Source organism: Stigmatopora argus, chromosome 3 (assembly GCF_051989625.1).
Source record: "Stigmatopora argus isolate UIUO_Sarg chromosome 3, RoL_Sarg_1.0, whole genome shotgun sequence".
Taxonomy (NCBI): domain Eukaryota; kingdom Metazoa; phylum Chordata; class Actinopteri; order Syngnathiformes; family Syngnathidae; genus Stigmatopora; species Stigmatopora argus.
The window spans coordinates 4755272-4768482 of NC_135389.1; the positions used below are offsets into that span (position 1 = coordinate 4755272).

The 13211-nt window shown below is 40.5% G+C and overlaps 1 protein-coding gene and 13 non-coding genes across 18 annotated transcripts in view; 7 read left to right on the top strand and 7 right to left on the bottom strand.

The window, feature by feature from the left end:
• Window positions 1–13211, bottom strand: part of poglut3 (protein O-glucosyltransferase 3) — a 105016-nt gene that overhangs the window by 78936 nt on the left and 12869 nt on the right. The window lies entirely within an intron of this gene.
• On the bottom strand, window positions 1101–1173 carry trnaa-agc (transfer RNA alanine (anticodon AGC)). Its single transcript has one exon. It is a non-coding gene; the product is annotated as a tRNA-Ala (tRNA).
• On the bottom strand, window positions 2077–2149 carry trnaa-ugc (transfer RNA alanine (anticodon UGC)). Its single transcript has one exon. It is a non-coding gene; the product is annotated as a tRNA-Ala (tRNA).
• trnas-gcu (transfer RNA serine (anticodon GCU)) lies at window positions 2254–2335 on the top strand. The gene has a single exon. It is a non-coding gene; the product is annotated as a tRNA-Ser (tRNA).
• Window positions 3601–3673, bottom strand: trnat-ugu (transfer RNA threonine (anticodon UGU)). The gene has a single exon. It is a non-coding gene; the product is annotated as a tRNA-Thr (tRNA).
• trnas-gcu (transfer RNA serine (anticodon GCU)) lies at window positions 3778–3859 on the top strand. The gene has a single exon. It is a non-coding gene; the product is annotated as a tRNA-Ser (tRNA).
• Window positions 5125–5197, bottom strand: trnaa-ugc (transfer RNA alanine (anticodon UGC)). Its single transcript has one exon. It is a non-coding gene; the product is annotated as a tRNA-Ala (tRNA).
• Window positions 5302–5383, top strand: trnas-gcu (transfer RNA serine (anticodon GCU)). Its single transcript has one exon. It is a non-coding gene; the product is annotated as a tRNA-Ser (tRNA).
• On the top strand, window positions 6823–6904 carry trnas-gcu (transfer RNA serine (anticodon GCU)). Its single transcript has one exon. It is a non-coding gene; the product is annotated as a tRNA-Ser (tRNA).
• Window positions 8344–8427, top strand: trnas-gcu (transfer RNA serine (anticodon GCU)). The gene has a single exon. It is a non-coding gene; the product is annotated as a tRNA-Ser (tRNA).
• On the bottom strand, window positions 8716–8788 carry trnaa-agc (transfer RNA alanine (anticodon AGC)). The gene has a single exon. It is a non-coding gene; the product is annotated as a tRNA-Ala (tRNA).
• On the top strand, window positions 9867–9950 carry trnas-gcu (transfer RNA serine (anticodon GCU)). The gene has a single exon. It is a non-coding gene; the product is annotated as a tRNA-Ser (tRNA).
• On the bottom strand, window positions 10239–10311 carry trnaa-agc (transfer RNA alanine (anticodon AGC)). Its single transcript has one exon. It is a non-coding gene; the product is annotated as a tRNA-Ala (tRNA).
• On the top strand, window positions 11390–11471 carry trnas-gcu (transfer RNA serine (anticodon GCU)). Its single transcript has one exon. It is a non-coding gene; the product is annotated as a tRNA-Ser (tRNA).

Here is a 13211-nt window from a genome sequence, read left to right on the forward strand (position 1 = left end):
GTAATGATACTCAAAGCGTTTCTGCATTCAGACATCATCCATGGCATTTTATACAAGTAAACACTCACATAGTGAGGAATGTGAGGACCAGGGGTGCTATCTCTCCTGAGGAAAGAATTTACACTCTCCCCAGAATCAATTCCTCAAGTACAGAAAACTTGGTAAGGCAAAGTCTTGGATACATTACAGACTTTTTTAAGCATGGGTGCTAACTTTAATCAAGGTATTGACTCTGGTCCAATCTGCCCACCTTAACAACGATGGGCACTAATTGGGGCAACAGAACTCTTGCAAAACATTGTGTCTTTGAATGTTTTCAGAAAAAAATCATAAAAGCCCAAAAACTGGTAAAGATGAGTTTAGTCACGAGATAAGGGTATAGTTTTTCATCGTACAAAGTCTGCTGGGATAGGCTCAAGCACCCTGCTACCCTGAACAGAAAAAGCAGTGTTAAAAATGAATGAATGATACATTTCGACCACATATTGAAAGTCAAATTTTCTTAAAAGCCAAGCATGCTAAATCATCCAAGCGACGACAAAAAGGAGCTGATTGGAGACTGTGGGCATCAATCCCAATGCCTCTCACATGCAAAGCGAGCGCTCTACCACTTGAGCTAATTCCCCTCCTGCTGTACAGTCTTTGCACAAGAAAATAAGTTATCATATTCTAGGGATTCGAGGGCAATATGTGACTCTCATTGATTCCCACGTACCTCAACATAATAGGCTATGAGGTGACCGAGAGGTTGAGGTGATGGACTGCTAATTCATCGTGTTCTACACCTATGGGTTCGAATTCCATCCTCATCATGTGTTTTCTGTAATGTCTCTCTGTGCCAGTTAGCATGGGTGAAGTTTGATCTTCAACATCATAACACACCATTCGAAAAGGACCTACCTACACTTAAGAAGCGTGAGTGGAATTTTTACTTACGATTTTTTCTCTGCGCCATTGTGCCCACAATACTAAAAATGCATCCACAATGGGCCTATTCATTTCCTGCAAAATGATACTGCCTTCGACCATTTCCAGAAATACAAATTTAAAACAAAAACAGACTTGGTGCTTTGACCAAGGGAACAAAAGTAGATTCCTCATGGAGAATGTGGGCATCGATCCCACTGCCTCTCACATGCTAAGCGAGCGCTCTACCACTTGAGCTAATTCCCCTTCAAACAATATATGCCCTTCAAATACTATATGCCCTTCTGATCTCTTTGTTGAAGGACGTCAATAAAAACAATGACATTGATCAAATTTCTTCAATGTTACACCAAATATTCAATGTCCAGACCTAAATTTCACGAAAACACAGACATGCTTCTAAAGACTTGTCTCTTTCAGTAATAAAGGCACTGTGAAGTTGCAATTGGAAACTGGGGGTAATTTGTCATTCTTCCTTGATCTGTGGGTCTGCTCGAAATTCAATGTGGAGTCCTTACTGTTTGTGGATGTTATGCATTGTCCTTGCAGAATAAACGGCACCTGTCTGTTAAATACAGTTCACCTTTTGGTTTAGTAATGATACTCAAAGCGTTTCTGCATTCAGACATCATCCATGGCATTTTATACAAGTAAACACTCACATAGTGAGGAATGTGAGGACCAGGGGTGCTATCTTTCCTGAGGAGAGAATTTACACTCTCCCCAGAATCAATTCCTCAAGTACAGAAAACTTGGTAAGGCAAAGTCTTGGATACATTACAGACTTTTTTAAGCATGGGTGCTAACTTTAATCAAGGTATTGACTCTGGTCCAATCTGCCCACCTTAACAACGATGGGTACTAATTGGGGCAACAGAACTCTTGCAAAACATTGTGTCTTTGAATGTTTTCAGAAAAAAGAATCATAAAAGCCCAAAAACTGGTAAAGATTAGTCTAGTCACGAGATTAGGGTATAGTTTTTCATCGTACAAAGTCTGCTGGGATAGGCTCAAGCACCCTGCTACCATGAACAAAAAAAACAGTGTTAAAAATGAATGAATGATAAATTTCGACCACATATTGAAAGTCAAATTTTCTTAAAAGCCAAGCATGCTAAATCATCCAAGCGACGACAAAAAGGAGCTGATTGGAGAATGTGGGCATCGATCCCACTGCCTCTCACATGCAAAGCGAGCGCTCTACCACTTGAGCTAATTCCCCTCCTGCTGTACAGTCTTTGCACGAGAAAATAAGTTATTATATTCTAGGGATTCGAGGGCAATATGTGACTCTCATTCATTCCCACGTACCGCAACATAATAGGCTATGAGGTGACCGAGAGGTTAAGGTGATGGACTGCTAATCCATTGTGTTCTACACGCATGGGTTCGAATCCCATCCTCATCGTGTGTTTTCTGTAATGTCTCTCTGTGCCAGTTAGCATGGGTGAAGTTTGATCTTCAACATCATAACACACCATTCGAAAAGGACCTACCTACACTTACGAAGCGTGAGTGGCATTTTTACTTACGATTTTTTCTCTGCGCCATTGTGCCCACAATACTAAAAATGCATCCACAATGGGCCTATTCATTTCCTGCAAAATGATACTGCCTTCGACCATTTCCAGAAATACAAATTTAAAACAAAAACAGACTTGGTGCTTTGACCAAGGGAACAAAAGTAGGTTCCTCATGGAGAATGTGGGCATCGATCCCACTGCCTCTCACATGCTAAGCGAGCGATCTACCACTTGAGCTAATTCCCCTTCAAACACTATATGCCCTTCAAACACTATATGCGCTTCTGATCTCTTTGTTGAAGGACGTCAATAAAAACAATGACATTGATCAAATTTCTTCAATGTTACACCAAATATTCAATGTCCAGACCTAAATTTCACGAAAACACAGACATGCTTCTAAAGACTTGTCTCTTTCAGTAATAAAGGCACGGTGAAGTTGCAATTGGAAACTGGGGGTAATTTGTCATTCTTCTTTGATCTATAGGTCTGCTAGAAATTCAATGTGGAGTCCTTAATGTTTGTGGATGTTATGCATTGTCCTAACAGAAAAAACGGCACCTGTCTGTTAAATACAGTTCACCTTTTGGTTTAGTAACGATACTCAAAGCGTTTCTGCATTCAGACATCATCCATGGCATTTTAGACAAGTAAACACTCACATAGTGAGGAATGTGAGGACCAGGGGTGCTATCTCTCCTGAGGAAAGAATTTACACTCTACCCAGAATCAATTCCTCAAGTACAGAAAACTTGGTAAGGCAAAGTCTTGGATACATTACAGACTTTTTTAAGCATGGGTGCTAACTTTAACCAAGGTATTGACTCTGGTCAAATCTGCCCACCTTAACAACGATGGGCACTAATTGGGGAAACAGAACTCTTGCAAAACATTGTGTCTTTGAATGTTTTCAGAAAAAAAGAATCATAAAAGCCGAAAAATTGGTAAAGATTAGTCTAGTCACGAGATTAGGGTATAGTTTTTCATCGTACAAAGTCTGCTGGGATAGGCTCAAGCACCCTGCTACCCTGAACAGAAAAAGCAGTGTTAAAAATGAATGAATGATAAATTTCGACCACATATTGAAAGTCAAATTTTCTTAAAAGCCAAGCATGCTAAATCATCCAAGTGACGACAAAAAGGAGCTGATTGGAGAATGTGGGCATCGATCCCACTGCCTCTCACATACAAAGCGAGCGCTCTACCACTTGAGCTAATTCCCCTCCTGCCGTACAGTCTTTGCACAAGAAAATAAGTTATCATATTCTAGGGATTCGAGGGCAATATGTGACTCTCATTGATTCCCACGTACCTCAAATTCATAGGCGATGAGGTGACCGAGAGGTTAAGGTGATGGACTGCTAATCCATTGTGTTCTACACGCATGGGTTCGAATCCCATCCTCATCGTGTGTTTTCTGTAATGTCTCTCTGTGCCAGTTAGCATGGGTGAAGTTTGATCTTTAACATCATAACACACCATTCGAAAAGGACCTACCTACACTTAAGAAGCGTGAGTGGCATTTTTACTTACGATTTTTTCTCTGCGCCATTGTGCCCACAATACTAAAAATGCATCCACAATGGGCCTATTCATTTCCTGCAAAATGATACTGCCTTCGACCATTTCCAGAAATACAAATTTAAAACAAAAACAGACTTGGTGCTTTGACCAAGGGAACAAAAGTAGGTTCCTCATGGAGAATGTGGGCATCGATCCCACTGCCTCTCAAATGCTAAGCGAGCGCTCTACCACTTGAGCTAATTCCCCTTCAAACACTATATGCCCTTCAAACACTATATGCGCTTCTGATCTCTTTGTTGAAGGACGTCAATAAAAACAATGACATTGATCAAATTTCTTCAATGTTACACCAAATATTCAATGTCCAGACCTAAATTTCACGAAAACACAGACATGCTTCTAAAGACTTGTCTCTTTCAGTAATAAAGGCACTGTGAAGTTGCAATTGGAAACTGGGGGTAATTTGTCATTCTTCCTTGATCTGTGGGTCTGCTCGAAATTCAATGTGGAGTCCTTACTGTTTGTGGATGTTATGCATTGTCCTTACAGAATAAACGGCACCTGTCTGTTAAATACAGTTCACCTTTTGGTTTAGTAATGATACTCAAAGCGTTTCTGCATTCAGACATCATCCATGGCATTTTATACAAGTAAACACTCACATAGTGAGGAATGTGAGGACCAGGGGTGCTATCTCTCCTGAGGAAAGAATTTACACTCTCCCCAGAATCAATTCCTCAAGTACAGAAAACTTGGTAAGGCAAAGTCTTGGATACATTACAGACTTTTTTAAGCATGGGTGCTAACTTTAACCAAGGTATTGACTCTGGTCAAATCTGCCCACCTTAACAACGATGGGCACTAATTGGGGAAACAGAACTCTTGCAAAACATTGTGTCTTTGAATGTTTTCAGAAAAAAAGAAACATAAAAGCCCAAAAACTGGTAAAGATTATTCTAGTCACGAGATTAGGGTATAGTTTTTCATCGTACAAAGTCTGCTGGGATAGGCTCAAGCACCCTGCTACCCTGAACAGAAAAAGCAGTGTTAAAAATGAATGAATGATAAATTTTGACCACATATTGAAAGTCAAATTTTCTTAAAAGCCAAGCATGCTAAATCATCCAAGCGACGACAAAAAGGAGCTGATTGGAGAATGTGGGCATCGATCCCACTGCCTCTCACATGCAAAGCGAGCGCTCTACCACTTGAGCTAATTCCCCTCCTGCTGTACAGTCTTTGCACAAGAAAATAAGTTATCATATTCTAGGGATTCGAGGGCAATATGTGACTCTCATTGATTCCCACGTACCTCAAAATCATAGGCGATGAGGTGACCGAGAGGTTAAGGTGATGGACTGCTAATCCATTGTGTTCTACACGCATGGGTTCGAATCCCATCCTCATGGTGTGTTTTCTGTAATGTCTCTCTGTGCCAGTTAGCATGGGTGAAGTTTGATCTTCAACATCATAACACACCATTCGAAAAGGACCTACCTACACTTAAGAAGCGTGAGTGGCATTTTTACTTACGATTTTTTCTCTGCGCCATTGTGCCCACAATACTAAAAATGCATCCACAATGGGCCTATTCATTTCCTGCAAAATGATACTGCCTTCGACCATTTCCAGAAATACAAATTTAAAACAAAAACAGACTTGGTGCTTTGACCAAGGGAACAAAAGTAGGTTCCTCATGGAGAATGTGTGCATCGATCCCACTGCCTCTCACATGCTAAGCGAGCGCTCTACCACTTGAGCTAATTCCCCTTCAAACACTCTATGCCCTTCAAACACTATATGCCCTTCTGATCTCTTTGTTGAAGGACGTCAATAAAAACAATGACATTGATCAAATTTCTTCAATGTTACACCAAATATTCAATGTTCAGACCTAAATTTCACGAAAACACAGACATGCTTCTAAAGACTTGTCTCTTTCAGTAATAAAGGCACTGTGAAGTTGCAATTGGAAACGGGGTAATTTGTCATTCTTCCTTGATCTGTGGGTCTGCTCGAAATTCAATGTGGAGTCCTTACTGTTTGTGGATGTTATGCATTGTCCTTACAGAATAAACGGCACCTGTCTGTTAAATACAGTTCACCTTTTGGTTTAGTAATGATACTCAAAGCGTTTCTGCATTCAGACATCATCCATGGCATTTTATACAAGTAAACACTCACATAGTGAGGAATGTGAGGACCAGGGGTGCTATCTCTCCTGAGGAAAGAATTAACACTCTCCCCAGAATCAATTCCTCAAGTACAGAAAACTTTGTAAGGCAAAGTCTTGGATACATTGCAGACTTTTTTAAGCATGGGTGCTAACTTTAATCAAGGTATTGACTCTGGTCCAATCTGCCCACCTTAACAACGATGGGCTCTAATTGGGGCAACAGAACTCTTGCAAAACATTGTGTCTTTGAATGTTTTCAGAAAAAAGAATCATAAAAGCCCAAAAACTGGTAAAGATTAGTCTAGTCACGAGATTAGGGTATAGTTTTTCATCATACAGAGTCTGCTGGGATAGGCTCAAGCACCCTGCTACCCTGAACAAAAAAAGCAGTGTTAAAAATGAATGAATGATAAATTTCGACCACACATTGAAAGTCAAATTTTCTTAAAAGCCAAGCATGCTAAATCATCCAAGCGACGACAAAAAGGAGTTGATTGGAGAATATGGGCATCGATCCCACTGCCTCTCACATGCAAAGCGAGCGCTCTACCACTTGAGCTAATTCCCCTCCTGCTGTACAGTCTTTGCACAAGAAAATAAGTTATCATATTCTAGGGATTCGAGGGCAATATGTGACTCTCATTGATTCCCACGTACCTCAAAATCATAGGCGATGAGGTGACCGAGAGGTTAAGGTGATGGACTGCTAATCCATTGTGTTCTACACGCATGGGTTCGAATCCCATCCTCATCGTGTGTTTTCTGTAATGTCTCTCTGTGCCAGTTAGCATGGGTGAAGTTTGATCTTCAACATCATAACACACCATTCGAAAAGGACCTACCTACACTTAAGAAGCGTGAGTGGCATTTTTACTTACGATTTTTTCTCTGCGCCATTGTGCCCACAATACTAAAAATGCATCCACAATGGGCCTATTCATTTCCTGCAAAATGATACTGCCTTTGACCATTTCCAGAAATACAAATTTAAAACAAAAACAGACTTGGTGCTTTGACCAAGGGAACAAAAGTAGGTTCCTCATGGAGAATGTGGGCATCGAGCCCACTGCCTCTCACATGCTAAGCGAGCGCTCTACCACTTGAGCTAATTCCCCTTCAAACAATATATGCCCTTCAAACACTATATGCCCTTCTGATCTCTTTGTTGAAGGACATCAATAAAAACAATGACATTGATCAAATTTCTTCAATGTTACACCAAATATTCAATGTCCAGACCTAAATTTCACGAAAACACAGACATGCTTCTAAAGACTTGTCTCTTTCAGTAATAAAGGCACTGTGAAGTTGCAATTGGAAACTGGGGGTAATTTGTCATTCTTCCTTGATCTGTGGGTCTGCTCGAAATTCAATGTGGAGTCCTTACTGTTTGTGGATGTTATGCATTGTCCTTACAGAATAAACGGCACCTGTCTGTTAAATTCAGTTCACCTTTTGGTTTAGTAATGATACTCAAAGCGTTTCTGCATTCAGACATCATCCATGGCATTTTATACAAGTAAACACTCACATAGTGAGGAATATGAGGACCAGGGGTGCTATCTCTCCTGAGGAAAGAATTTACACTCTCCCCAGAATCAATTCCTCAAGTACAGAAAACTTGGTAAGGCAAAGTCTTGGATACATTACAGACTTTTTTAAGCATGGGTGCTAACTTTAATCAAGGTATTGACTCTGGTCCAATCTGCCCACCTTAACAACGATGGGCACTAATTGGGACAACAGAACTCTTGCAAAACATTGTGTCTTTGAATGTTTTCAGAAAAAAGAATCATAAAAGCCCAAAAACTGGTAAAGATTAGTCTAGTCACGAGATTAGGGTATAGTTTTTCATCGTACAAAGTCTGCTGGGATAGGCTCAAGCACCCTGCTACCCTGAACAGAAAAAGCAGTGTTAAAAATGAATGAATGATAAATTTCGACCACACATTGAAAGTCAAATTTTCTTAAAAGCCAAGCATGCTAAATCAACCAAGCGACGACAAAAAGGAGTCTATTGGAGAATATGGGCATCGATCCCACTGCCTCTCACATGCAAAGCGAGCGCTCTACCACTTGAGCTAATTCCCCTCCTGCTGTACAGTCTTTGCACGAGAAAATAAGTTATCATATTCTAGGGATTCGAGGGCAATATGTGACTCTCATTGATTCCCACGTACCTCAACATCATAGGCTATGAGGTGACCGAGAGGTTAAGGTGATGGACTGCTAATCCATTGTGTTTTACATGCATGGGTTCGAATCCCATCCTCAGCGTGTGTTTTCTGTAATGTCTCTCTGTGCCAGTTAGCATGGGTGAAGTTTGATCTTCAACATCATAACACACCATTCGAAAAGGACCTACCTACACTTAAGAAGCGTGAGTGGCATTTTTACTTACGATTTTTTCTCTGCGCCATTGTGCCCACAATACTAAAAATGCATCCACAATGGGCCTATTCATTTCCTGCAAAATGATACTGCCTTCGACCATTTCCAGAAATACAAATTTAAAACAAAAACAGACTTGGTGCTTTGACCAAGGGAACAAAAGTAGGTTCCTCATGGAGAATGTGGGCATCGATCCCACTGCCTCTCACATGCTAAGCGAGCGCTCTACCACTTGAGCTAATTCCCCTTCAAACACTCTATGCCCTTCAAACACTATATGCCCTTCTGATCTCTTTGTTGAAGGACATCAATAAAAACAATGACATTGATCAAATTTCTTCAATGTTACACCAAATATTCAATGTCCAGACCTAAATTTCACGAAAACACAGACATGCTTCTAAAGACTTGTCTCTTTCAGTAATAAAGTCACTGTGAAGTTGCAATTGGAAACTGGGGGTAATTTGTCATTCTTCCTTGATCTGTGGGTTTGCTCGAAATTCAATGTGGAGTCCTTACTGTTTGTGGATGTTATGCATTGTCCTTACAGAATAAACGGCACCTGTCTGTTAAATTCAGTTCACCTTTTGGTTTAGTAATGATACTCAAAGCGTTTCTGCATTCAGACATCATCCATGGCATTTTATACAAGTAAACACTCACATAGTGAGGAATATGAGGACCAGGGGTGCTATCTCTCCTGAGGAAAGAATTTACACTCTCCCCAGAATCAATTCCTCAAGTACAGAAAACTTGGTAAGGCAAAGTCTTGGATACATTACAGACTTTTTTAAGCATGGGTGCTAACTTTAATCAAGGTATTGACTCTGGTCCAATCTGCCCACCTTAACAACGATGGGCACTAATTGGGACAACAGAACTCTTGCAAAACATTGTGTCTTTGAATGTTTTCAGAAAAAAGAATCATAAAAGCCCAAAAACTGGTAAAGATTAGTCTAGTCACGAGATTAGGGTATAGTTTTTCATCGTACAAAGTCTGCTGGGATAGGCTCAAGCACCCTGCTACCCTGAACAGAAAAAGCAGTGTTAAAAATGAATGAATGATAAATTTCGACCACACATTGAAAGTCAAATTTTCTTAAAAGCCAAGCATGCTAAATCAACCAAGCGACGACAAAAAGGAGTCTATTGGAGAATATGGGCATCGATCCCACTGCCTCTCACATGCAAAGCGAGCGCTCTACCACTTGAGCTAATTCCCCTCCTGCTGTACAGTCTTTGCACGAGAAAATAAGTTATCATATTCTAGGGATTCGAGGGCAATATGTGACTCTCATTGATTCCCACGTACCTCAACATCATAGGCTATGAGGTGACCGAGAGGTTAAGGTGATGGACTGCTAATCCATTGTGTTCTACACGCATGGGTTCGAAACCCATCCTCAGCGTGTGTTTTCTGTAATGTCTCTCTGTGCCAGTTAGCATGGGTGAAGTTTGATCTTCAACATCATAACACACCATTCGAAAAGGACCTACCTACACTTAAGAAGCGTGAGTGGCATTTTTACTTACGATTTTTTCTCTGCGCCATTGTGCCCACAATACTAAAAATGCATCCACAATGGGCCTATTCATTTCCTGCAAAATGATACTGCCTTCGACCATTTCCAGAAATACAAATTTAAAACAAAAACAGACTTGGTGCTTTGACCAAGGGAACAAAAGTAGGTTCCTCATGGAGAATGTGGGCATCGATCCCACTGCCTCTCACATGCTAAGCGAGCGCTCTACCACTTGAGCTAATTCCCCTTCAAACACTCTATGCCCTTCAAACACTATATGCCCTTCTGATCTCTTTGTTGAAGGACGTCAATAAAAACAATGACATTGATCAAATTTCTTCAATGTTACACCAAATATTCAATGTTCAGACCTAAATTTCACGAAAACACAGACAGGCTTCTAAAGACTTGTCTCTTTCAGTAATAAAGGCACTGTGAAGTTGCAATTGGAAACGGGGTAATTTGTCATTCTTCCTTGATCTGTGGGTCTGCTCGAAATTCAATGTGGAGTCCTTACTGTTTGTGGATGTTATGCATTGTCCTTACAGAATAAACGGCACCTGTCTGTTAAATACAGTTCACCTTTTGGTTTAGTAATGATACTCAAAGCGTTTCTGCATTCAGACATCATCCATGGCATTTTATACAAGTAAACACTCACATAGTGAGGAATGTGAGGACCAGGGGTGCTATCTCTCCTGAGGAAAGAATTAACACTCTCCCCAGAATCAATTCCTCAAGTACAGAAAACTTTGTAAGGCAAAGTCTTGGATACATTGCAGACTTTTTTAAGCATGGGTGCTAACTTTAATCAAGGTATTGACTCTGGTCCAATCTGCCCACCTTAACAACGATGGGCTCTAATTGGGGCAACAGAACTCTTGCAAAACATTGTGTCTTTGAATGTTTTCAGAAAAAAGAATCATAAAAGCCCAAAAACTGGTAAAGATTAGTCTAGTCACGAGATTAGGGTATAGTTTTTCATCGTACAGAGTCTGCTGGGATAGGCTCAAGCACCCTGCTACCCTGAACAAAAAAAGCAGTGTTAAAAATGAATGAATGATAAATTTCGACCACACATTGAAAGTCAAATTTTCTTAAAAGCCAAGCATGCTAAATCATCCAAGCGACGACAAAAAGGAGTTGATTGGAGAATATGGGCATCGATCCCACTGCCTCTCACATGCAAAGCGAGCGCTCTACCACTTGAGCTAATTCCCCTCCTGCTGTACAGTCTTTGCACGAGAAAATAAGTTATCATATTCTAGGGATTCGAGGGCAATATGTGACTCTCATTGATTCCCACGTACCTCAACATCATAGGCAATGAGGTGACCGAGAGGTTAAGGTGATGGACTGCTAATCCATTGTGTTCTACACGCATGGGTTCGAAACCCATCCTCATCGTGTGTTTTCTCTAATGTCTCTCTGTGCCAGTTAGCATGGGTGAGGTTTGATCTTCAACATCATAACACACCATTAGAAAAGGACCTACCTACACTTAAGAAGCGTGAGTGGCATTTTTACTTACGATTTTTACTCTGCGCCATTGTGCCCACAATACTAAAAATGCATCCACAATGGGCCTATTCATTTGCTGCAAAATGATACTGCCTTCGACCATTTCCAGAAATACAAATATAAAACAAAAACAGACTTGGTGCTTTGACCAAGGGAACAAAAGTAGGTTCCTCATGGAGAATGTGGGCATCGATCCCACTGCCTCTCACATGCTAAGCGAGCGCTCTCCCACTTGAGCTAATTCCCCTTCAAAAAATATATGCCCTTCAAACACTATATGCCCTTCTGATCTCTTTGTTGAAGGACGTCAATAAAAACAATGACATTGATCAAATTTCTTCAATGTTACACCAAATATTCAATGTCCAGACCTAAATTTCACGAAAACACAGACATGCTTCTAAAGACTTGTCTCTTTCAGTAATAAAGGCACTGTGAAGTTGCAATTGGAAACTGGGGGTAATTTGTCATTCTTCCTTGATCTGTGGGTCTGCTCGAAATTCAATGTGGAGTCCTTAATGTTTGTGGATGTTATGCATTGTCCTAACAGAAAAAAAACGGCACCTGTCTGTTAAATACAGTTCACCTTTTGGTTTAGTAACGATACTCAAAGCGTTTCTGCATTCAGACATCATCCATGGCATTTTAGACAAGTAAACACTCACATAGTGAGGAATGTGAGGACCAGGGGTGCTATCTCTCCTGAGGAAAGAATTTACACTCTCCCCAGAATCAATTCCTCAAGTACAGAAAACTTGGTAAGGCAAAGTCTTGGATACATTACAGACTTTTTTAAGCATGGGTGCTAACTTTAATCAAGGTATTGACTCTGGTCCAATCTGCCCACCATAACAACGATGGGCACTAATTGGGGCAACAGAACTCTTGCAAAACATTGTCTTTGAATGTTTTCAGAAAAAAGAATCATAAAAGCCCAAAAATTGGTAAAGATTAGTCTAGTCACGAGATTAGGGTATAGTTTTTAATCGTACAAAGTCTGCTGGGATAGGCTCAAGCACCCTGCTACCCTGAACAAAAAAAGCAGTGTTAAAAATGAATGATTGATAAATTTCGACCACACATTGAAAGTCAAATTTTCTTAAAAGCCAAGCATGCTAAATCATCCAAGCGACGATAAAAAGGAGTTGATTGGAGAATGTGGGCATCGATCCCACTGCCTCTCACATGCAAAGCGAGCTTAAGAAGCGTGAGTGGCATTTTTACTTACGATTTTTTCTCTGCGCCATTGTGCCCACAACACTAAAAATGCATCCACAATAGGCTCAAGCACCCTGCTACCCTGAACAGAAAAAGCAGTGTTAAAATTGAATGAATGATAAATTTCGACCACATTTCGAGGGTAATATGTCACTCTCATTGATTCCCACGTACCTCAGCATCATAGGCGATGAGGTGACCGAGAGGTTAAGTTGATGGTTTGCTAATCCATTGTGTTCTACACGCATGGGTTCGAATCTCATCCTCATTGTGTGTTTGCTGTAATGTCTCTCTGTGCCAGTTTGCATGGGTGAAGTTTGATCTTCAACAACATAACACTCAATTAGAAATGGACCTACCTACACTTACGAAGCGTGAGTGGCACTTTTATTTACGATTTTTTTCTCT